Genomic DNA, 23,448 nt, shown 5'->3' on the forward strand with positions numbered 1-23,448 from the left:
CTGACTAATTATAAGCAACTTTTGTTGCATAGAGATTTTCGTTAAGTCAATAATTTTCGAGTTATTAATCTTGATCTTAATCGTAATCTTGAATAAATTCATTTTTCCAAATAACTTAAAAATTATTAGTGATACCAAAAATCTCAGTAAAAAATTTCAAGCAGTAAAAAGTAAGGTTTTGCCTTTCTGAATATTTTGGATTTTTTGGTTTTCTGTAAGAGAAAAATTGGTTATGGCTGTTCAAAATTTGCATACACTCGTGATAAGTGACTCGTTCAAGCCCTTTTAACTACAGCCTTTTCAAAAATAAGCACTTTGAATCGATTAAACTTCAGATCATATAAACAATACATAAATTATTAACTTGTGGTGAAGCGGTAACGATTAATTTCATTGGAATGCTAATTAGGGGGTAATTTTCACGATTTTTTTTTACCAAAAAAAGGGAATAACATTATTTTGAGCGGACCTTACTTACCTACTTACTTTTGATGTTAAAAAAATCACCTAAAAAAAAACAAAAATATAGCTTTTTTTAAACATTTATTTCACATTTATTTTATTTATTTCAAATTTATTTCACGTTGAAATATTCGATTTGTAATTTGACGAATAAGCCCCTCCTTTTCATTAGCTACAACTCTGCTTTTACTGGGTCTGTAGACTTCATATACAGGGTGTTTGATAAAGAATGGGCCATAGCTTAACCTTAGATTCCTGAGGTTAAAATATGCCGATTTAAGCTAACTTACCTTAGTATGAAAGTTGATAATAACAGAAATACAGGATGTCAAAGTTAAACTTTTATTTTATTTATTTTTGAATATTTCCTGACAGGCGTGGGACAACAAAACAAATTTGGTAAGTGGTGCTGGTATTGTACAATCTACTAAATTATGTTAAACACACATTTCTGGCTACTACCAGAGGCGTACAACGAGGGAATATGAATGGATGACCCTTTCCAAATTCTACGCCACTGGCGAAATTGCTATTTTAGTGCAAATTTTTTGATTCTCCAATGCTTTCTATGTAAAAAATATACTCTTCATTCGTAACGATAAAGCCATTAGTTCTCGAGATATTTGAAGCTAAAAACGAAGGAGCATAATACATTAATCAAAATAAGTGTGCCTTTTCATTTTTAACTTCAAATATCTCGAAAACTATTGACTTTATCGTTACGAATGAAGAGTATATTATTTGCATAGAAAGTATTGGAGAATCTAAAAAATATGCTAAAATAGCAGTTTCAGTGGCGTAGAATTCGGGTAGGGTCAACCATTCACTTTCCCGTGGCGTACGCCTCTGGTATTAACCACAAACGATTGTTTAACATAATTTAGTAGGGTGTACAGTACCTACACTTTCTGCCAAGTACCATATAGTCCAGGGCGCATCTGTTTTGAGATGGACGTTGAGAGGTGACTCAAATTTTTTTTGCAGAAATTTCTTGAAAATAACTCAAATAACAATATTTGAGTTATCCTCCCACTCAAAATGGTCCGGAACATTGTTTAAATAATCGAAATGTCAAAATATGAAGGAAAAAGTCGATTTTTAATATTGGTTTTTTGATTATAACTTTAAAATTATTCATTTCTGAGAAAAGTTGTACTGACATAAAAGTTGCGTAATTAAATTTCCTACAATATAGAATTGGTTAACAATTTAAAAAATAGTCAACCTTGTTTCAAAATAGCTATAATTGCGAAATAAACCATACAAAAACAAGTATTCGCATTTTACGTTTTTCAACCATTTATGCTACACTTAAGACTTTCATGTTTTACCCAGAAAAACTTTATTAATAGTAAAAAAACACTGTAAATTTCATTAAGATCGGTCTAATAGATTTTGCAAAATAAATTTCGCAATCCAGCTTTCACAAAAAAAATTCATTTTTTTTAAATGTTGCAGGACTGAAAATAAAGCAGATAGCAAGTTGAATTTTTTTTGCTTATAGAAATGTACTGTACCTTTCATTTGCAATTTGCAAAATTAAAATCGATTAATTACCACGGCGTCAGGAAATTTTTTAAATAAACATTAATTTTTGGTGCTACGCGCAGGACAGCGGTGTTCGATTCACACAAGTTGATTTCCACCAAAATTTCTTCCAATCTTTATCTAATATAATATTTTCTTACTCTATATTTTGTTGTATTTTAATATTTTAATTCCACAAAAATCAAACTAATTTTATTATTGTTTGTGAAATATTGTTTAAACAATTGTATATGTTTAAAAATAATAAACTTTTATTTTCTAAGTTAAAATATATGAATAAAGAAAGTTTTTGGTAAAAAAAGGGTTATTTCAAAGGATAGACTGGATAGAATTTTGCAATAAACAAATTTATTTCATTATATCGAAATGTAATAAAAATTAAAATGTATCAATTATTATCAAAGGTCATTGGAATGCCCAATCAGAGCAAACTATCCGCTGTCCTGCGCGTGGCACCAATAATTAATGTTTATTTAAAAAAAATCTGACGCCGTGGTAGTTAATCTATTTTAATTTTGCAAATTGCAAATGAAACGTCTAGTACACTTCTATACGCAAAAAAAATTTCAACTTGTTATCTGCTTTATTTTAAGTCCTGTAACATTTTGAAAAAATGAATTTTTTTTGCGAAAGCTGGATTGCAAAATTTATTTTGCAAAATCTATTGAACCGATCTTAATGAAATTTACAGTGTTATTTTAATGTATCATAAATTTTTCCTGGGTGAAACTTGAATTTTCTAAGTGTAGCATAAATGGTTGAAAAACGTAAAATGAGAATACTTGTTTTTGTATGGTTTTTTTTCGCAATTATTGCTATTTTGCAACAAGGGTGACTATTTTTAAAATTTTTAACCAATTCTACATTGTGGTAAATTTAATTTTGCAACTTTTATGTCAGTACAACTTTTCTCGGAAATGAATACTTTTAAAGTTATAATCAAAAAACGAAGAAAAAAATCTAATTTTTCCTTCATTTTTTGACATTTTGATTATTTAAACAATGTTCCGGACCTTTTTAAAAGGGAGGATAACTCAATTATTATTATTTGAGTTATTTTCAAGCAATTTCTGCAAAAAAATTTGAGTCACCTCTCAACGTCCAAATGTACTAATATTTTTACAGATGCGCCCTGGTCTAATAAGGATATGTCAAAAAGTTTTATAGTACCGGGCACACATAATTGTTAAAGTTTTAAATAAATAATAAATTATTAAAAAAATAATACTTTCAAATAATTTAACATATCCGTGTGATACGTGGCAGAAAGTATAGGTACTGTACACCTTACTAAATTATGTTAAATAATCGTTTCTGGTTACCACCACAGGCGTACGCCACGGTAAAGTGAATGGTTAACCCTACCCGAATTCTACGCCACTGAAACTGCTATTTTAGCATATTTTTTAGATTCTCCAATACTTTCTATGTAAATAATATGCTCTTCATTCGTAACGATAAAGTCAATAGTTTTCGAGATATTTGAAGTTAAAAATGAAAAGGCACACTTATTTTGATTAATGTATTATGCTCATTCGTTTTTAGCTTCAAATATCTCGAAAACTAATGGCTTCATCGTTACGAATGAAGAGTATGTTTTTTACATAGAAAGTATTGGAGAATCAAAAAATTGCACTAAAGTAGCAATTCTGCCAGTGGAGTAGAATTTGGGAAGGGTCAACCATTCACGTTCCCCGTCGTACTCCTCTGGTAGTAGCCAGAAACGTTTGTTTAACATAATTTAGTAGATTGTACAATACCAGCACCACTTACCAAATTTCGTTTTGTTGTCCCATGCCTGTCAGAAAATATTCAAAAATAAATAAAATAAAAGTTTAACTTTGACACCCTATATTTCGGTTATTATCAACTTTTGTACTAAGGTAAGTTAGCTTAAATTGACCTATTTTAACCTCAGGAATCTAAGGATAAGCTATGGCCCATTCTTTACTAAACACCCCGTATATAGGTACTTACACCATTTTTTTCAGTTTTCTATAAGCTATATTTTTTTCGATAAAATACTTACTTTTTGAGTTATTTGCGAAAATCTGTCTAAACACGTGTTTTTTTTTTGTTGGAAAATGAACATATTTACTCGCAATTAACTAGAAAAGAATTGACTTAGTGAAAAAACTTTATACGTAGAAAAAAAGTTGTTCAAAATTAGTCATTTTATCCAATTCCGGACTATTTTGAACGTATGTTTTTTCGCCCCCGAAAAGAGGTGAATAAAATAAAAAAAATATCACTTTATTCCTTGACACGTTAGTTAAGCTATGTGTATGACAAATGTCATGTCAATCCAAGCGGTTCTGAAAAATTCGTAGGTTTTACAATATTTTACCTTGAGTGAATAAATATGATTTTTAAAGTTCAGTTTTTTGGTTTATTTCAAGCACCTACCTACCTTCAAAAAATAAATAAAAAACATGATCTAAAATGCCCTAAGCGGCGCCAAAATCCTTTTTTGCACACAGGCGCCAGTAACCCTTACGGGGGCACTGAGTAGGAGCAAGCAAAATACTAATGGAAGCGTTCAACGAACGCATTCTGAAGCAGGAAAAAGAGGGTTTAAAATAAACGAAACAAAAACGAAGTACATAACCGCCAAAAAACACCTGACAATAAAAATAATATCGCAATAGACAACTATAACATCGAAAGTGTATTATTGCCTTCACCTATATGGCCACAGAAATAAGTCAAAAGAATTCCGTAAGTAGCGAAATAAATGCACGTATTTCCAGTGGGAATCGTACATCTGCTATGCTAATAAAATATTGATGACATCGAAATTATTAAACAAAAGAACCAAAATGACTATCTACAGAACATTAATCAGATCTGTAGTACCTATACAGGTGTGAGACCTAGGTAATGACAAAAAATGATGAAGCGCAACTCAATAAATTCGAGAGAAAAATACTGAGAATCGTAGGTATATGGCCCGGTACAAGAGGAAGACGGCACATGGAGAATCAGGAGAAACAACGAGGTTAATGAATTGGATGAAGGTTACGATTTGTAAAAAGTCAAAGACTGTCATGGCTGGAACATGTGCAGAGACAAGACGATGAAAAAACAACAAAGAAAATATTACATTGGAAGCCGATAGGAAGGCAAAAAAAGAAAGGCCCAGGACGAGATGGTTGGATGACGTGGAAGACGACCTGAAAACAATTAACACAAGACAATGGAGAAGAAGAGCACAAGAGAGATCCGAATGGAAGGACATAGCCAGACAGGTAAAGGCCCATCCAGAGGGTTATGATGCCAAAAGAAGAAGTTAAAGTATTAAAGGAACAAAATCCTACCGATCGACTAGATATTGTTACTCAGGCTATATTAATCTCCAATTAATCTATTCATAGGGCTCCACATTATTCTCCTTTTTCAATTCTCATGGACCTTACGTACATACACATTTGATATTGATCATCGCTGTATATGAAACATAACCAACGACGAAAGACGAACTTCTACCTTTCATTCTCTCTTCAACGAGTTATAAGCAAAAGGAAGGAAATATTGATAATCCCATTAATACATTTGATAAACTTGTAAAATAATATTGTGTAATTATGTATCGGTAATTAATAAATGCTACGTTTTCTCGACTTTGTTTTATGGAATGGAAGCATGGACCTTGAATGCTGTATCAATGAAAAAACTAGAATCATTCGAGCTGTGGGTTTACAGAAGAATTCTGAAAATATCGTGGACAGAACACGTCACAAATAAAGAGGTTCTGAGAAAGATGAATAAAGAAATGGAAATCTTAAATGGCACTTAAATAAGAAGAATTAATAAATAATCTGCACTCCTATACGTAGTGTATGTACCTATATCAATACTTCTTGATGTAACACTCTTCAAAAAAAACTTAAAATATATAAATTACATTACGTAATTTTTATTACAAGTAAATTGTTATTGTTATTATTTAAAAACTAGATTTTTATGTTTTGAAATTCTGATTATTTTTGTTGTGAGCCGATCCCTGCCCTGGCCCAACTTGGGAACGGACCGGGAACGAAATCAGGACAGGACTGGACTAGTCAGAAGTGACCCCCCGCAAAACTCGTCTAACGTTTTTCGAGTGCTACACAGCCACACACGGCACAAGGCTGGGTGTATTGACTCAGAGAGAAATCATTGTAATATTGAAAAAAAAAAAATTTGTTTTTGTTAGGAAAACATAACCTAACATCTCACTTGTGTTCATTGACTGCCACTGCCACAGCTCACTTCCAGCTATAACTTAAATAGGCGAAATTAAAATCTTAGGAGTACGCTACTCGTGACATCTACTTCTGAGTAGAGCAACAAAAAATTAAGAAATAATTAAAATTTGTAATAAAATGCCCAAATTATTAACACATAAGATTTAACATACATCAGATAAAATTAGTTTGTTTTGTTGTTTACCTATTTTGAAAACTGTATTTTCAAAAGTTCTACGTCAATAAGTAAGTAAGAGTTCATTTTATATTTTATGGTTCATATTTTCCAGATTTAGCCATACGGCTCAGACTCCCCCTAAGAGGAAAATTGACTCAGATATCCCAGATACCTACGGTATCAAAAGGATTCAGGTGGGACTCTTTCCGTGTTATCGAGCCCTAGGTGACTTAGGTATGACTGGTATGATGGAGTAGCTCCCAAAATTTTTCGTACATATCTGGTCGTCGAGAGCAGTACCTACAGCTTTCTGCATGGTCTTATAAAGTTGTCCAACTTTTTTTTATGTTTTTGACGAGGTTCTTCGGAATGACTCCCAGTAGTAGACGTAATAAACTGCTCGTCAAAAGTTAGGGATATAGAAAATTATGCTGATTTTCATAGTTGATTTTTTCGCGAACAGACGGATTCCACTATTTTTTTTATTTTAGATTTTTCTTTAGTATTTACACAATTGTGAAAAGGTTTACTCAAACTTATTTTTTGTACTTATACCGGGTGGAAGAAAAGAAATGTTTTTCTTATGTAAAGTTTGAGACACCCTGTAGGGAGAACGAGGTATAAATCTGAGTATACATCAGAATCGGATTGTAGTCTTATGTTTTGTGAACATGTTGTTGTTTGAATGTCCCTGATATCTTTAGAACCAAAAAAATGGGCGGTTTTGTAGTTTAACATGTGTTTTAACCGAAACAAAAGTTTGAGACACCTTGTAGGGAGAAAAAGGCACAAAGGTGAGTATACCTCGATATTATGTTGTAGTCTCATATTTTGTTAATATTTTATTTTTTTAATTTCTCTGATATATTTAATAACAAAGAAACTAGACGGTATTACTCTTTAATATGTATTTCTATGTTTCACATGTGTGATGTGATGCATGTCATCAGTTAAAACACATATTAATGAGTAAAACCGTCTAGTTTCTTTGTTATTAAAGATATCAGAAAAATTAAAAAAATAAAATATTCACAAAATATGTGACTACAACAAAATATCGAGGTATACTTACCTTTGTGCCTTTTTCTCCCTACAAGGTGTCTCAAACTTTTGTTTCGGTTAAAACGCATGTTAAATTACAAAACCGTCTATTTTTTTTTGTTTCTAAAGATATCAGGGACATTCAAAAGAAAAAATGTTCACAAAGCATAAGACTACAATACAATTTCGATGTATACTCAAATTTGTACCTCGTCCTTCCTACAGGGCGTCTCAAACTTAACATAAGAGAAACATTTCTTTTCTTTCGCCCGGTATAAGCACAAAAAAAAGTTGGAGTAAACCTTTGCATAACTGTGTAAAACTGTGTATACTATGAAAACTTAGCTGAATTTTCTATATCCCTAACTTTTGACGAGCAGTTTAATAGGTATCGTCTGGGTACTTTGTATTCTCCATGTCTTCGTATTTGAATTTCCAGATCTCTATACTTGGCGATCTTTTCAGTAAATTTACTACGTAGATTATTGTTCTTAGGTATCGTCACATCAATTAGTGGTGTTTGTCTTGTTAATTTATTAACTAGTTCGAAAGCTGGTCTATTATGTGCCACTGTTTGATTTGTGAGTACAGTGCGGTCAGTTTGGGGAAGTCCCAGCTTGATAGCTATCTCTTGATGAAGGATATTCCCCACTGAGTCATGCCGTTCCTTGTATTCAGTTGCAGCAAATGCCTGACAGCCACCTGTAAGATGTTGGATGGTTTGTTGGGCTTGACATCGATATCGGCATTAGTCGTTTTGGACCTGAGGGTATTTGACGATATATTTTAGGTAATTTTTAGTTGGTATAACCTGATCCTGAATGGCCAGTAATGAATCTTCTGTTTCAGGGAACATCTTTCCTGATGTCAACCAATAGTTCGACGCTGTATTGTCGATATAGGTCACATGTTCGTTCATAGGTAGCTGTATTGTCGACATAGGTCACATGTTCACATGGTCGACATGTCATTGGTTGAGAAGAGCTGACGGAATATTGAGCGACTTACACTCTATCACTTGCCTGGTGCAAGAGGAAGACGGTACATGGAGAATCAAGAGAAACGACGAGGTTAATAAATTGAATGAAGGTTATGATATAGTAAGATTTGTGAAAAGTCAAAGACTGTCATGGCTGGGACATGTCGATGTCCAGAGACAAGAATATACAAAATCGACAATAAAATAATACAATGAAAGCCGATAAGAAGACGAAAAAAAGTAAGACCCAGAACGAGACGAAGAGAGAGTTGAATGACGTGAAATACTACCCGAAAACTATGAATATAAGACAATGGAGAAGAAGGCCACAAGAGAGGTCTGAATGGAAGTCCATAGCCAGACAGGCAAAGACCCATCCAAGGTTATGATACCAGAAGAAGAAGATTAAAACCTTAGATTTCCAATAGACTCATCAAACGAAATATACTCATATATGTTTAACTATATTTGAACAGAGCCTATTTTACTTCAAATCAGGCCCGAGGCACTACATAATTTTCGGGCCCCTAACAAAAATCTAATAAATGAAAGAAGTGAAAGAAGTATATTAAAGTGTGTAAATGTATTTTAATTTCCTTAGCTAAGCGCTTTCGACATAAAAGTCATCTTCAGAGCTAATGGTCAATATATAAAAAGTACCGGCTACTTAGGATTGTATTTTCTTGCATCGCATTAAGAAATTTGTAATTCAGGTCCACTGTACAACTTCGGCTGATGAAAGCTAGTTTTAATTTTTAGTTTTTCTATGGTAAAACAATAAAAACAACCACTGGGACGATACATACATATAAAATTTTTTTCATGGTAAAGGTTTTACCCAACCATTTTGAAGTGATATGAGTCGCCAGCTCATATCACTTCAAAATGGTTGGGTAAAACCTTTACCATGAAAAAAATTTTATATGTATGTATCGTCCCAGTGGTTGTTTTTATTGTTTTACCATAGAAAAACTAAAAATTAAAACTAGCTTTCATCAGCCGAAGTTGTACAGTGGACCTGAATTACAAATTTTTTAATGCGATGCAAGAAAATACAATCCTAAGTAGCCGGTACTTTTTATATATTGACCATTAGCTCTGAAGATGACTTTTATGTCGAAAGCGCTTAGCTAAGGAAATTAAAATACATTTACACACTTTAATATACTTCTTTCACTCCTTTCATTCATTTCAAGTGTGTACAAAACCTATCAGTCTTTCAACCCTTTAAAAATCTAATAGTAATACATAATAATAACTTTTTTCTAATGTATTATTTATTTAATATAAATATAGTTGCACCAGAAATTTAAATTTTTATTAACAATAATTAAAATTTATATTTAAATAATTAAACATTGTTTAAAGTGCAAAAATTACCGTGGAATTTTTCTACTATGTACAGCATATAAAGTCCTCACGTAAGTATATTATAAACTAGCGGCTCCAACCACTAGCAAAAAATATTATTGGAGACTTCCAGACGGGGAAGGTCGACAATGGATCAAAAATATTTACGAAATATCAGGTCTTGACCAAATCATGGGAACACGATATTGATGTTCACAACGTGTTTGTAGACTTCAAACAGGCATACGACACAGTCAAAAGGAAAAGTGCTGTTTCACGTTATAAGAATTTTGACCGTGCGATGGTTAAAATCTACATAGTGGCTCGAGCAATCATATGGAATATTTCTCCTTTCACCGCTTGAAACGTTCGGAGAAGGGCGAGCGAGCCACTATGTAAATTTCAACCATCGTACGGTAAAAATTCTTATTATGTGAAAGAGCACAAATACTATATATTGGCTGAATTGGCAATACCACACAAGCTAATTAGACTCATTAAAGCCACAATGGATGAAACTCAGTCATGTGTACGAGTACAAAACTACCGGACAGACTTTTTCAAAATCTCGCAGGGATTAATGCAGGGAGATGGGCTGGCCCCAACATTGTTTAACCTGGCACTGGAGTATGCGGTTAGGCAAATGCAAACTGGATGAGTATACATACTGACCAACAGAACCGTTCAACTGACCGCTTGTGCCGAAGATATTAATATTATGAGTAAAACATCAACAGGCGCACAGGAAACACACGCAGAGTTAAAAACGCAAACGAAAAGGCTAGGTCTAGAAATTAACACAGAAAAAAAAAATGATACAGACGAGAAGAAATATAGTCCCACAAAACATTATATTATATGAAGATGACATAGAAACGGTTAGAAAGTTTACATACCTGGGAGTAGAAATATATGCTGACGGATCAGAAGATAGAGAAACATGGAAGAGAATAACGCAGGCAAACACAGCTTATTTTACCCTCCCCCATATATTTTGGTCTAAAAGTGTCCACCGAAATACAAAGACGAGAATCAATAAAACCTTAATGAGTCCTGAAAGAAACATCCAACAACAAACTTGACACATTCGAAAGTAAAGTACTACTGAGGAGAATACTAGAACTTGTGAGGGAAAACGGAATCCTCAGAATTCGATAAAACAACGAGCTTTATCAACTTTATAAGGAAACACCTTTGTCAGACTTCATTAGAATACAAAGATTGCAATGGGCCGGACATGTGATAAGAATGGGAGAGGATAGGCTACCAAAAAGAGCAATAAACGCTAGGATGCAGGGAGAGAGACGGGTTGGAAAACCAAGAAAGCGCTGGGAAGACACAGTAAGCAGAGATGCACAAGCATTTTTAGTAGTCCTTGTATGGAGAAGAGCAGACACAGATAAACAAGGGTGGAGGCAAAAAATAAAGGAGGCCACGACTCAATTTGGGCTGTAGTATCGTAGAAGAAGGAGTTGAGCAGGATGGGAGAATGAACTTCATTTTTGCGCACTGTTTTAAGGTGTAAAATATGACAATATTGCATCTTTTTGTGCCTGCCGTTCCTGTTCTCTTAATTTTTGTTTTTTTCGTTTTTTACTAACACTTAAATGTTTATAACTTATAATAGTAACCAAACGATTACCTATTTAGTTAATAAAAATAAGTGTTTTAAGAAATTTAATAAAACGACTAATGATTAATGAATAGAATAGTTGAACCAGCTTAAAACGCACAGGACTCAAAACTAATACATACAAACAAGGTAATTTTTGAAGAAAGCGGCATCAAAGATCAAACTAAATATTAAATTTAAAAGTGTATTTATATATTAGGTGTCTAAATTTTGCTTATTGTGTTGTTATTGGTGCCGACAAGGCAATCTACCTACTCTTATTGCAGTTTTATGATAGGAACGGTTTATGGTTTATGAATATAACTTTAACCTAATTTGTTATCATTTCTTGTTCGTAAAATGAAATAATTTTGAAAATTTATTTTGTTTTTTCAATAAACATTTTCTTTTAGTGATCTTTTCGGGCCCCATTAAAAGGCGGGCCCGAGGCAGGGGCCTCATGGGCCTAGTAGTAAAATAGGCCCCGTACTTGAAGGCAATGTAACTGAAAAAATATCTAAACAAAGATCTCCATTACGATAGTCAGACCAAATAAAGAACATGACTGGTTATCCATTTTCGATATCAAAGCAACATGTTCAAGAAAGAGATGAATAGGCAGTAATAGTCAACTGAATGGCGTATCGTCACTACATCCTTACAAGGGATAAAGGACAAAGGAGGAGAAGTCTATCTATAATAATCAAATATTGATTAAAGTAGCAGCAAAAGACAAATGTTTTACATGAAGGTCATTTTTAATAATAGGTTTCCTTGTTCTAATCTTACACTTATGATTTTTATTTTGAATACTTGGTCAACAAGTTCTCTGTAGTGCCTTACATTCATACAACCTATATACATTTATATACCCACCTCCCACCACTTTAATAGAGATTTTATGTTATATAGATAAGTAAGAGATTTAAATTTGTGTGGTACATCGTTGAAATAATCGTATTTGATAAAATTGCAGCAATAGAGAGTTTAATTAAAAAAAGACTTACCCTGTAACTGTCTTTTGCAAATGTTTGGTCCTTACATTTAAAACTGGGACAATCACTAAATAAACTGGGACATTCGTGGAATTTAAAAATTAAATAAGTGAGACTGGTCTCAGATAGAAAAAGAGCGACACCGTTTTGATGATATATCTACTTTAAACTATCATACGCGCAATTGTTCGGGTTTAAGTTATTGTGGTCATTATACTATTATGCCCTCAATAACGTTTTAAATGCGTAAAAACGAACCCTGAATTTGCTAATTTGCTTCAACCAAAGGTGTTGTTCACTATCCACGATTCCTATCCGAAGACACTAATCTTTCCTTATATTTTTTCTTTCGTGAATTCATGTTTAGCTCGATAAGCAGAGACCAAAACTCACACTGCGGTTCGTCCAATTATATTAATGTTTCTCCTTGGAATACAGTGTGACCTAAACGGAAAGATATATAATCTTACGACAATCACAGACGATGCTGCGGATGGCTTAACATTTTAACTACTTCTCCGGGTACACAGGATACGTGCTATTAATCATTATACATGCGCTAATTGAAGAATTCTTAGTCAAAAATATGAAAATTAGAATCAACAATACTTCCTTCTTCCTTTCTTATCTACGGGATCGTTTGAATTTTAAATAAGTATTTTCTTTATTTTTCTACTATCTCAATTTACTTACTCATCCGGGGCTTTACAGAGCCCCGGATCGTCTTTTTCAAGTGCCCTGTCCATTGCGAACTTCTTCTTCTGGTAGCACTACAACCCGGGGTGGGTCTTGGCTGACCAGAGCCGGATTCAAGCCAGTGGGGGCCCCTGGGCAGAATTGTTGTGGGGGCCCTACCTCCTACCATTAAAAAAATATTGATCTACTTTTATAAATATAATTTTAAATAATAAAAAGTATAGGAGCTGTAACTTGTTACAGTAAAATATTAAAAATAATAGTAAGATGTATGGTTAAAGTCCGGGAACTTTTCGAGATATTTTAATTGAAAATTTCTTGATTATGTGGGGCATAAGTTGCATTTAGACATCGTGGCCAATGCTCATTGTAGAGAGATGAGTCAAACACTCTTGGCCCATCATAGACCGAAGTCGATTTTTAATTAATTTAAATTTTGAGAATGATCTCTAACCACTGCAGTTAGTTAGCATCAGAACTAAATATAAACAAAATGTCACCACAACATTTGGAAAAGCATCATTCATATTCTTTTTTTTGGCAGTTGGTACATTTGAAGTTCTTTGCTTATATTTGATGAGCTGATTTCCTCTTTAAATAATTTGAAGAATCTTACAAACTGTACCAGATGGACACATAAGTTTTCATCTAAATCATTGCTATAAATGTTGGTAAGCTTTAGTGAGTGAGCTTCAATTTCATTGAGAGTTAAATTTTCCAATTTTCCAAAATTATGTAAAAATCCAAAATTAGAATAGAATAGAAATATGCTTTATTGTCACTGAAAATACAAATTTTATGGACAAAGCTTAATTAAAGTCAGAAAAAATAAATAAATAATATCTAACAATAACAATAACAAATACAATTTTCTGAAATTTGATAAATCGTCAATATAAACAAAAATATACATAAATACAACATATAAGTTAATAAAGTAAAGAAAAAAAAAACAAAATCGATATATTGCAACAATTTATAGAAATTGCAAAGTGAATATACAACAAAGTAAACTATTTATAGACATAGGAACTAATAAGTTTAAGCTGCTGCATGTGACACCCAAATATAGATAAGTTTGGTTACTTGTACATTACTGTAATTTCTTAGTTAGTCATTAAGAAACTCTTCTACTGAATAATATGGTCTTTTAGATAGATGAGCTTTTGTCATTTTACGGAACTTGGGGAAAGATGTTGCAGATTTGAGTTGTAAAGGAAGATGGTTGTATAGTTTTTTTGCGGAATATAATATAGATTTCTTTACTAACTCAGAGGACGGGATCGGTAAATAAACATCAAAATTTGAATTTCTGGTGGAGTAGTCATGACGAGGCCTTGCTGGAAAGACATGCATGTGTTTACGAATTAAGCAAACAGTTTCTAAAATATATAAAGATGTAAGGGTTAAACTGCCGTGATCTTTGAAGTAACTTCTGCAATGTGTTGTTCTTCTGAGGCCAAACGGATACCTTATTGCTCTTTTTTGTAATTTAAAAATAACATCTAATTGGGCAGCTGTACTAGAACCCCAAAAAGGAAGACCATATCGAAGATGAGACTCGAACAAAGAAAAATATGTTAGTTTAGAAGATGCTAAATTGAGTTCTTTCGAAACAGATCTTATAGAATAGCAGGCTGAGGCGAGTTTCTTACTTAACAAATCGATATGAAGGGACCATTTGAGGTTGCTGTCTAAAAAAATACCAAGAAATTTTACAGAATCAACGGTAGAGATCTGGCTGTTATTAACAAGCAGGGGTTGAAGAGCACTTTTATAGGATAATGCTACTGTCTTATCCGCGTTAAAAGAGAGCAAATTAGAGTCGGACCAGGTTTTTATCGTAAGCAAATCAGAAGTTATAGTTGCATGAAGAGATGCAATAGTTGAGTTGCTCCAAGTGATACTGGTATCATCAGCAAAAAGAAAAATTTTTCCATCGATTTTTAAGTTAGTGATGTCATTTATAAAGATAAGGAACAGTAGAGGACCCAATACAATGTTTTTGAGACTAGAGTCAGTATCATTTGCTCTAACTAGTTGTTTCCTATTATTCAAGTAAGATTGGAACCAATTCAAAGAAATACCTCGAATCCCATAGAAATTTAGTTTTTTAATCAAAATGTCGTGATTTACACAATCAAAAGCTTTGGCATAGTCACAGAAAACAGTGGCAGTATAAAGATTATTGTTTAGTGCTTGGTAAACCTCATGAAGGACAGAAAACAAGGCATCAGTGGTACATTTATTAGTTAAAAAGCCGAACTGATTTTGGGATAAGATGTTGTTATCAATGAGAAAGGACATAAGACGGGTTTTTATGAGTCTCTCAATAATTTTTGAAAGTACCGGTAGTAAGGCAATAGGTCTATAGTTGCAAGCATTAGATTTTTCACCACCCTTATGAAGGGGAAAAATAATGGCTATCTTTAGGCACTCTGGGAATTTGCCTCTTTCAAAGGAATCATTAATTAGTGAGACGAGGATTTCCAACACATTTTCTGTGAGATTTGAGAAGATTTTTATGGATAGTCCATCAGTACTACAGGATGATTTGCTTTTAATACTATTGATAGTTTGGATCAGTTCAGATATATCGATTGGTCTTAAAAAGAATGAATTCGAGAACACTCCTGAATTGGGGAGATAGGAAATGGGATCTATTTGTGGCAAAATAGTAGAAGTTATATTTTTACTCACATTAACGAAATATTCGTTTAGATTTTCCGGGTCTGGAAGGCCAAATGTTTGAACTGCGTGAGTTCTATTTCGAAGATCGTTTATTATGGACCAAGTTTCTTTTGCAACACTTTTAGAGCTTTCCATACGATTTTGATAGTAGGCTTTTTTAGCTGATTTGATGAGTTTTAGATAGGTTACCCCAGATGACCCCAGACGCATAACTATAAATGGCAGTGAGATAGAAAAAATCCAGGAATATATCTACATAGGCCAAATCCTGAAACTAGACAAAGAAAACCAAAGTGCGGAAATTAATAGAAGAGCAAGACTAGCATGGGCAGGATTTGGAAAACTTGGTTGGATACTTAAGAACCGCAAAATACCTCAATATTTGAGAACCAAAGTGTTCAACCAGTGCATCCTTCCTATCATGACATATGGGTGTCAAACCTGGACCCTAACCAAGGCAAATATGAATAAACTAGCCACAACACAAAGAGCTATGGAAAGAGCAATGTTAGGTATACGACTGTCAGATAAAAAGAGGAACGACTGGGTAAGATCAAAAACAAAAGTCGAGGACATAACAACAAAAGTTGCCAAACTTAAATGGAGCTTCGCAGGCCACACTGTTAGACAAAAAGACCAACGTTGGAATGCAACGATACAACATTGGAGACCTTACCAAAGTAAACGACCGAGAGGAAGACCACAGATGAGATGGGTTGATGATATTAAAAGAGTAGCCGGAACGAATTGGAAATATGTTGCTCAGGATAGAGACCGATGGAAGGAGTTGGGAGAGGCCTATGTCCAAACGTGGACGATAGAAGGCTAAGAAGAAGATAGGTTACCCTGTACTTGGTGATATATTGAGTGACAGAGACGTTGGTAGCAAATTTCTTGATATACAATAGTGAGCGCATATTTTTGGCTGATATGCAGATACCTTTGGTAGCCCAGGGTTTGTGATGTTTTGGCTTAATAGAAATTAAAGGAAATACCTTATTGAAGATAGAGACAAGCTTTTCTATAAAATCGTTGAAATTATAGTCCACGTCCGCAGAATGAAAATGCCACTCAGAAGTTAAGAATAAATTTTGAAATTTATGAAAATTCCGAGCGGAAAAAATCCTACCTAAACGTCGGGTTTTCGAGGAGGGTTTGCTGAAGATGTTAAACTTCGTAAATACTGCTTCATGATCTGATAATCCCTCATTAATAATTGTAGAGCAGACATCAAGGGGTGAGAAATCTGAGACAATATAGTCAATTATGGTACATGAAGTTTTTGTAATCCTTGTAGGAGAATTAACGTGCATTGAGAGACCATATGATTCAAATATGTTGACCAAGGACATTTGGGTAGCACAAGCAGCATCATAATTAATGTTGAAGTCCCCGCATATAATTTTTCTGCTTCTATGAGGCAAGTCATCTAACAAATTTAGCAGGTTCTGAAAAAATAGTTCCACAGGGGAGTCAGGTGATCTATAGATGCAAATAATGTAAAGATTAAGATTTTTATTATAAACTAGGGAAAACTCAAAGAAGGCTTCATTTAACAGAAAGTCATATTTTGTAATCAGAGAAAAATCATTATTTCTAGAAAGAATCAGGGTGCCTCCATGAGCTGAACTTGGACGATCATACCTAGCAATTGTGGTATATTTTTCTACAAATTGGAATGAATGGATTCATATGCAGAAAACCTCTGACTTAGACGTAATGAAGTGATCTATAATAACGATAAAATTTTGAATTCTAAACTTCTCCGATGTTCTCATATCTTTCGAAATTGTCACGTCTTGACTGTATAATTTACAGGGCCCCCGCTACCATATGTGCAAAGTGTGCAATGCACACGGGCGCCATCCTTTAGGTGCGCCAAAACACAGGTTCAAAAATTGCAAAAATATTTACAAAAAAATCAAAAAGCAAAAATTAATTTTAAAATAAAAGTTGAGAAACTAAATAGTTCAGTTTTTCTTTGTTTGGATGGCATTATATTAGTCTTTCTATAAATATAAAATAAAAAAATCCCGCTATAAAAATAACAAACACCCATTCTGTAGATAACAAAATACCTAACTATACCCTGATTTCGTGGAAAAATTCCAGACATTTAGGTTTTACATTGGTTGAGCAATAGTGTGCGGGCGGTAATTATATCTCATCGATAAGCGGACGATTATGTGGCGCTCAAATGATGAATCTACAAGATTTAAAAATCGCATACCTATCAAATAACTAATTAGACCGAGCTGTATCGTCGCCGCCGTTATCAAAATTATTCCGATTCGATTTTTTGCACAAACTTACTCAAAAAGAGGTCCTTATAACAAATCCACAGGGTGCCAGGCATTGCCGTGATTGAAAAATTGGTAAAACATTTTTTTTAAATCCAATTCACAAAAATAATGTTTTCATTTCGAACAATTTTTTTTAGATCACTTGGGTCATTCTGAGTAAAAAAATCTCTTGTCATTTTTCACTAAAATGGATTGTTATCGAGTTATTATACGCGATTTAAAATTAAAAAAATGCGAAAATGGCCATTTTCAAGGCTTAATAACTCGATTAATAATTATGATTATGAAAGTCAAAAAGTGAATTATAAAGTCAAATCAAAGTTTAAAACCCCTCCATAAAGATCCTGAAGAAATTTTTGTCATTATTTTATTACAAAGCTGTCGTTTTTAATTATTATCAATTAGCGCTATAATCCAGGCCGTATCGTTGCCCACGTTAGCGAAATTATTTCGGTTAGATTTTTTTGCAAAAACTTACACAAAAAGACGTCCTTGTAACAAATTCTGAGGGTTCCAGGCGGTACCTTGGTCGATAAACAATTTTTTTAAACAAATTCACCAAAATAATTTTTTCACTTTAAACATTTTTTTTAGATAATTTGGGTCATTCCTGACCCAAAGCAAAAAAGGTCTCTTGTGATTTTTCTCTAAAATTGATTGTTGTCGAGTTATATAGCCATTTTCGCATTTTTCAAATCTTAGATCGCGTATAACTCGACAACAATCAATTTTAGAGGAAAATAACAAGGGACCTTTTTTTTAGGGAAAATAACAAGGGAAAATAACAATTGTGTTGGTGATAAATAGCAGTCTGATTTTTGCATGAGAGTTTATAGAAAGGGCAACAAATCAATTGGAAGTTCTGTCCGACAAAATTGATGGGACGTTTTCATAGTCTGACGTTCCAACTTTTTAACCTGTTCCACAATTAAAACATGCCCTGTTCCAGTGTTCCCGTACATCAAAGTTTGTCCGACCGTTAAGCTATTAACAAATTTTTAGCTTGGTATTAATCAACTTTTTTTTGATATGCGAGATCCAGGCCTACAAGTTATCTAAAAAAAATTTGTTCGAAATGAAAAATTTTTTTGTGAATTTGTTTAAAAAAATTGTTTAACCAACTCTTCGACCACAGCACCGTCTGGCACCCTGTGGATTTGTTATAAGGGAGGGACCTCTTTTTGAGTAAGTTTGTGCAAAAAATCGAATCGGAATAATTTCGCTAACGGGGGTGACGATACAGTCCCGTCTAAATATACAAAATTTGAAAATCCCGGTACTCTGGGTTCGTCATCCACAAAAAGGTGGGATGTTGTGGGTGGAGTAAGAAGAAATGTTCTCGGGTTAAGTTTAAACTAAGATGGTCTAGCAGAATTTATTCAATAAAGCCCCTTAAACCGTGTGTTGGGATACACAGCATCTCAGTAAACATCTTCTTAAAACAAACTCTTTAATAATTAAATGCCCGTGGTAAAAACAAATATGTTTGTTTTTAATAAATACGATTAACCTAGATTACCACATCGATACATGCTAGTATTTGATACAAGGTCAAGTTGCAATAATAATCAATGTATGTTTGTTAGCAGTCAGCAGTTTTGAATCACTCTCACTTTTGCTTACCAAAACATAAAACAAAACAATCGACCTTTAATTATACTTTCACGGGGAACAGATAAATCAATTAGTAGTTGAGATTCCAGCGAGTAAGATCACATTAAGCAAATAATATACCACCAGCTACTTACCGTTAAATACTCCACGTATAAATAAATGTATTAACTGTGAGAGTTATTTACTACATCAACCCTTATGGTCGGGGGTAACCAACCCCTAATTATCTAAGGTGGCTCAGAAGCCAGGAGCCACCATATGGCGATCCAAGACCAGGCGAGAACGTAAGGAACAAGCAGTCTAGAACGAGAAATGGGAAAACACGTCAATGTTCTGGCACCTCGACCACCCTAGAACAGTGAGGTATATAGAAAAAGGATGGAGACGTCAGGCCCGAGACGGAGCTGAGAATGGTATGGAAAATGGAACTTGGCATGGAGATGGAACATCGTGGGACAATGGACAATGCTATGGAACGTGCAGCGAGGACTTTTGGGTGATACGAACACAGACCGTGTAAAAGTGGTAAGTCCATATTAGCTATTTTTATGGTATTTCCTGATTCGTATAATAATTAAGTATTTTATGATATTAGTCCTGACTCGTATAATATAAAGTATAAAGTAATATTAACGTAATTGTAATTTAAGATGCACATAACCTTTTAAGTTTTACCTATTTTTATTTAACTATTCTATTTTTAATTACCTTATTGGTATTATAAGGAATTTTTTTTTAACCCTGATATTAGTTATTATAGGACGCAATGATACAATTTTTATATGATTTTCATATATTTACCAACATATATTTTATCTTTATTGACTTTTATCCATTTATTATTTGACCTACTGATTTTTATTACATTTTTATTGGTCTACTGCTTTTTAATGGTGATTTATATTGATTGATATAATGATTTTTATGGCAATTTACTATATCTTTACTATTTTTGACATATTATTTTACATACATATATATTTACTATACCTCGTAAGACTGTCAAATTTATGCGTTCCTTACGGGTACAGGAATAAGGAAAATTATGAATAAATGAGTAGCAACAAAGTTACTTGCGAAGACTTCGTCAAAATAGTTGAGGAGATTACGCAAGAAGTAACAAGACAAAGTAGAAGGGTCTTGAAGAAGAAAGTACCTAAATCTAAGGATATACAAGAAGAAGTAGCGACACAGCTAATTAAATTGTATAACAAATTCACACATTTAACGAAGAAAAATTGGGAAGCGCTATCGGACAAACAAAGAGAAGCGTGCAACAAATATTTCGGAAAAATAAGAGACAAAGTTATACGCTCATTTCAAGCTGTAAACTTAAGGACAGTAGTTCCAAGTTCAATACACCAACCAATCGACAAGGAAATAGAGGAAGAACAAAGCGACGAAGAAGTAGAAGAGGAAAAAAGTGACGAGGAGATAGAGGAAAAAATTGACGAGGAAATAAGAGAGGGAAAAAGCGACATAAAACAAGAGATAAAAATATTACACATGGCTATGACAATCAATGAATTTTTGAATATTGCAAGCAAGGTATTGCCCAACGAGTTTGATGGAAGCGCAGGGAAATTACAACCATTTTTAGACGCATTAGAGTTACTTGGAAAAATAGCAGAAGGACATGAAGAAACAGCGATAACATTAATAAAAACAAGATTGACTAATAAGGCTAGAAACCTGATAACCACAGAGGATACGATCCCACTTATAGCAGCGGCACTGAAGAAGGAATTAAGAGGCGACAATCCGAAAACGATAATAGACAAGTTAGCAAAGAAAAGGCAAGGAAACAAAGATGCAGCAGTGTACGCATCCGAAGTAGAGGAATTAGCGGAACAGTTGAAGGTAGCATACATAGCGGAAGGAATGCCATTGGAGCTAGCGAAAAAATACACAACGGAAACAGTCGTAGCAACAATGAAACGAAATTTTAATACGGATAGAGCTAAGTTAATACTGGAGGCAGGTAATTTCACAACACCGCAGGAAGTAGTATCTAAATTTTTATCGATTGATACGACAGAGGAGAACACACAGGGAAGAGTGTTCAATTATAGGACGAATTATGAAAATAGGAGAGGACAACAGCAATACCGAAGAGGATACCATAACAAATACGACAGAGGAAGAAGAAATAACTTCGGACAACGGAACGAAGGAGAAGAAACAGGAAACCAACGGAATTATTCCAACAGAGGATATAGACAATTCAACAACCAAACATACAGAGGAAACCAGAGAGGAGGACGTAACAGAAACGTAAGGCTACTTGAGTTAGAAGACAGCCAAGAGGAACCAGAAAACCAGCAGTTGGAGTTTTGAATGAACGAAACAAGGAAAGTACACAGTCATAAGTGGAATATAATATTTACAACTTCGATTTAAACCTAACGAATTTTGTACGAATGAAAACAGGAATCCTAGAAAACACAAATACCTTTATTATAGACACAGGAGCTGATATTTCAATACTGAAATGTTCACAAGATTTTATGAAGGAACATGTGAAACCAAACACAAAAGCGAAAATAAAAGGAGTAACTAAAGGAGAATTACAAACAATGGGAGAAGTTGAAACAACGCTAGAAGTAAAAGGATCTCGATTTGAGCATATCTTTCAGTTAGTGGAACCTAGCTTTCCTATTCCAACCGACGGAATCATTGGGAGAGACTTTATTTCAAACTTTCAATGCATACTAGACTACGCTAACCTTAAAATGCACATTAAAGAGGACAACGATTGTTACATTAGTACAAACATTTTGGATAATATAGATAATGACACGATAATAATACCGCCTAGATGTGAAATTTACAGAGTCGTAAAAATTTTTCAAACGCTGAAGAATGACAGGATAGTGGAACAACAGGAAATACAACCAGGAATATTCATAGCGAGAGCAATTATTTCAAGTAATAATCCGTACATCAAAATTTTGAACACAACCTACGAAACAGTAAAAGTAGAGACAAACGCAATCAAAACATTAGACATTAAATTATTCAACATTTATAGACTGATCAACGACAGCAAGGATAGGAAAAAGGAATTACGGGAATCATTGAAGTTAGACACTCCAGAATACATACGCGATAAGTTAGTATCTTTATGTGAAGATTATTCAGATATATTCGCCCTGAGGTATGACATGCTAACATGTAACAACTTCTACGAGCAGAAACTGAGAGTCAAAGACCAAACTCCGGTATATCTTAAAAACTATAGGACACCTCATGCACAAACAGAGGAATTAAACCGGCAAGTACAAAAACTGAGAGACCAAGGAATAATAGAACCATCTACATCAGAATACAACAGCCCAGTAGTGCTGGTACCGAAAAAGGCGATAGATGGAAATAAAGCATGGAGATTATGCATAGATTTTAGACAACTGAACAAGAAAATAGTCACAGACAAATTTCCTTTACCAAGGATAGATTCGATACTAGATCAACTAGGAAGAGCAAAATGGTTTTCAGTTATAGACTTAATGTCAGGTTTTCACCAGATACCATTAGAAAAATCATCGAGAAAATACACATCGTTTAGCACAGAAAATGGAGCATTTCAATTTACCAGATTACCTTTTGGATTAAATGTAAGCCCAAATAGCTTTTCAAGGATGATGTCAATAGCATTTTCGGGATTAACACCGGACAAAGCATTTCTTTACATGGACGATATAGTAGTAATAGGAATATCCGAAAAACATCACCTAGATAACCTGAAAAAGACAT

The 23,448-nt window shown here is 33.7% G+C and overlaps 1 protein-coding gene across 4 annotated transcripts in view; it reads right to left on the minus strand.

Annotated features, from left to right (window-relative positions):
- The window catches only part of LOC126893416 (solute carrier family 41 member 1-like), a 139,048-nt gene that overhangs the window by 73,462 nt on the left and 42,138 nt on the right, over nucleotides 1–23,448 (minus strand). Inside the window, exons 1-2 of one of the 4 annotated variants that reach the window (XM_050663570.1) lie at nucleotides 12,404–12,809; nucleotides 487–507 (exon numbers count right to left, since the gene is read on the minus strand). The exons of 1 other annotated variant lie outside the window; for it this stretch is intronic. The gene's annotated coding sequence lies outside the window, so the exon portion shown is untranslated. Of the gene's footprint in view, nucleotides 1–478; nucleotides 508–12,403; nucleotides 12,810–23,448 lie in introns of those variants that run through there. 2 more of the 4 variants (XM_050663569.1, XM_050663567.1) reach the window with 2 other exon arrangements.

Source organism: Diabrotica virgifera, chromosome 10 (genome assembly GCF_917563875.1).
Source record: "Diabrotica virgifera virgifera chromosome 10, PGI_DIABVI_V3a".
In the NCBI taxonomy this organism is placed as follows: domain Eukaryota; kingdom Metazoa; phylum Arthropoda; class Insecta; order Coleoptera; family Chrysomelidae; genus Diabrotica; species Diabrotica virgifera.